The sequence below is a fragment of the Epithele typhae genome (assembly GCF_022376455.1).
Source record: "Epithele typhae strain CBS 203.58 chromosome Unknown BXZ73scaffold_233, whole genome shotgun sequence".
Lineage (NCBI taxonomy): Eukaryota > Fungi > Basidiomycota > Agaricomycetes > Polyporales > Epitheliaceae > Epithele > Epithele typhae.
Genome location: NW_025954424.1, coordinates 12,637 through 16,015, shown reverse-complemented (window position 1 = coordinate 16,015; position 3,379 = coordinate 12,637).

Below are 3,379 nucleotides of genomic sequence, written 5' to 3'. Positions count from 1 at the left end.
GCTCACACTCGGCGAGGATCGTCGCCTCGACGCCATCCTGCCGAGCGATCACGAGCCCGTACGCGGATGTCCGACCGACTGCGGCACAAGGGAGCCGTCCTCGGCCCTCGCTTACAGGGCAGGTGGAAGGGGGATGGGACTCACGCAAGACGGCCTGTGCACCGAAGGCGATTGCGCGGAGCATGTCCGCGCCGGAGCCGGTCCATGAGGACGGCGAACTTGTTCGACCCATGCGCGGACCTGACTTTGGGCGAGTGCATGATGCGCTCGGAGCCTTCGATCTGATGATCTGACGACTCCCGCCTGGGAGGACAGGTCGGTCATGATGCACACGAAAGGGACACAACGTGATTCTAGACGACGATGCCGTCGATTGCGATCTCCGGGTCCTGGGCGAGGAGGGTGGGTGTATACACGAGAGGTAGACGCAGGGAACACGCATCTCGGAACTCAACATCCCTTCACCATCAACGGCCCCGAGAAGAAAGCGTCCGGTGCGAGCTCCGAGAGCCGATGAGAGAGAGTGTGTGAATGAGTGAGACTGAGATAGCGATTCAGATGAGAATGCCGGGATGAGATACCGGTTTTCTTTACGTGATTTGGTCGGCGTATCAACACGATGGCGCGGGCGTTGATGAGCGGCTCTGGAAGATACTGCATCAACCACGATGGCGCTGCGGCATGGACGTTTGCCTGCTCCCACTGCTGCGCTCGTCGCCACCATCTGCTCCCAGTTCCCGACCCTTTTTTCTGCGTACGGATGGCCCCCGGCTCCTTCTCTTTGCGCCGCGCAGCCGGAGAGTGATCGCCAGCGGTCTGGACTGCCCTTGCGTTATGGATACTTAGGCGTCCAGTCGTTCGAGGACTCTCCCCGCTCCTCTTAGGGGCACTGCGCTCCGCTGTCCGACACTATTCCCGTCCAATCTACATCCGTCTGTACACGCCCGAGTCATCTTTTTCGCCGGCGGTTCGCTTGCTCTTAGTGTCTCCTCGTGTTGCCCTTCGCGGGAATGCATTTCCCCATTACCATCCCTTTGCCTTGCTCCAATCTCATTACTTCATCTTCTTGCACTCAAGCCGGGCCCTTCTTCCGCTTCCTCCCGCGAAGCATCTCCCTGTTCCAGTCTTTTCATTCCCAAAATTCTTGATGTGGACCCAGACTGCCTGCTTGCGTCCGTGACTACACACGGCCGACCCCTTGAGCGCCATTGTCTAGACTTCGCCGCACGATCTCCGTCTTCTTCTTCTCGCGTGCCATCCTCCCGCTTCTCGTCATCGTATGTCTATACGACATCCCTCTTGCCTTTTTTAGCCACATCACCCTCGGTCCACCAGATTCGTCGTCCCTTTTACGACACTACGCCTCTACGCGAGATGTAGTAGCGCCCTCCTTCATACTTATGCGACTCCCATCCACCACCGTCCCCACCAATCCCAGCTCCTGAACCGCAGCCATCCCCTCGTACATGGCTCCCCCTAACATGGACCACTCAGGTTCGTCGGCTTCCCAGCGCCGTCCGCGTCCGCGGACTCTCATGGAGGATGGTTTCTTTCCACTGGTATGTGACGTTTGTCCGAGCTTGTGTCGGTGGAGGGTCCGATAATAACGCTGACCACCGCCGCTGCGACAGGTGGGGTCTCGCGTCTTTTTCCTTGAAGGCGGAAAAACACACTTCGGAAACGTCAGGAGTGTGGAAAGGACAGAGGCGAGTATGACTCGGTACCATGCGACTGTCGTCGGCTTATCTTGTATTCTGCAGGGGCTTCACTATGTTGTTATCGCGCGAGAGGGGAAGACAAAAGAAGTTGTGAGACTACCGTGCGTACTCTGGTGCCTGCGCACGTTCCTTGAACGGTGGCCATGTGCTGATGCTCATCTGCAGCTGTCAGAGTGTGCACGGGGTCTCGGGGGCCGGGTGAGCGCACGACGTCTCGCTCGTAATTTGTATCATGGACGCGGTAAAGCCGTTTCCCGCCCCTCACAATACCATACCTCGCTATTTACCACCCTTGGCCTACTAGACGATGCCTCCATCTCCTGCACAACTCCTGCATACTGCATACATGGACCTGTATCGCACTGTACCACCACATTAGGTCTCAGAGCTCGTCTGGGGCTAGCGAGATTGGATTGGATATGAAGACGCAGCGCGAGCAGTTGTGTTTTTCTCGCCCTCGTTTGTGACGTGCAGCATCATATACTCCCTTGAGCATTCCTAAGGCCTAGATCACGAACAGGCGGACGATGGCAACGAACCTCGCCCTGCAGGTCTTCGGGATGACCCCGGCCATCGTGTTGGAGTCGGACGTCGGAGAAGGGCCCACGCCGCGGGCTGCTTTCCATTAGTCCGCGCGGTCTCGTCCTCATTCACCTCCCTCTCGGACCACGGCCCGGGTACTTACTCTTTCGTTGTCGTCGTGTCCCCGGCGGACACAGCCGAACCGATCTAGACGGTCCTCCTGTCAGCGCTGCATGCTCGCCTCTCACTCTCCACCATCCCGACCCGTCTGCCCGCTCTCTCTCCAACGTAGTGCCCTGATTACACTGTGCACGATGGATGTTTGCGACTCGGCCCGCAGTCCCGTCGCCATCCTCCTCCTCCGGCTGTTCCTCGCCCTGTGCAGCTCTCGGCAGGCACTTCGCCCTCAGCTTCTCTCAGCGCGGCTACACCGTCGTCGCGTTCAGCGCGGATGTCCTTGTTTTCTGGGAGCGCAGCCCGCCCTGTCCTTCTCTCTCTGTCCGCTCGCCCAATTCCTGACACTCCGTCTTGCCTCCCCTATCGTTCCATGCTATGTGCGCGATGCCCTGGGTGCCGCCGACCCCATCGGACCCCGCGGATAAAGCGTTAATGTCCCTAGGTAGCTCACCATGGGATAGTGAAGGAAGCCTCCGGCGCTCTAAGCACGTTCTGGGGGCTCGCGAATGGGTCACTGTCAATGCCTAGGAGCCTATTGCTCCCCCCACCGTCTGACCCTCGCCGCGGACCGCGTGCGCACGCTGCTCTATTCGGTTCTGGTTCGTCATCTCTCTCGTGCTCCCGTGGATCTCCGCGCTGTTACCATTTGCGCTGACCTCCTGCGCCATTTCTTGCACCTGCACCGACTCTATGGAGTCGCTGGCCGCTCAATTTCATCGGGCATATGTCCACGAACGCCCACACGTCCTTGACATTCGCGCGCGGCACGGAACAACACCCGCACAGCGTCCGCATCGAGCCCACAGCCAGCCCCGAAGGCGCATGGCCAATACAGTTGCCACCTCGTGCGTGCGGACGTCAGCCTGCTCGGCACCTACTCCCTGTCCCGCTGACATGTGCGTCGTGCGTGCGTCCATTTGGCTTTGCCATCGCTTACATAACGACTTAGGCGTGCTTCTGCT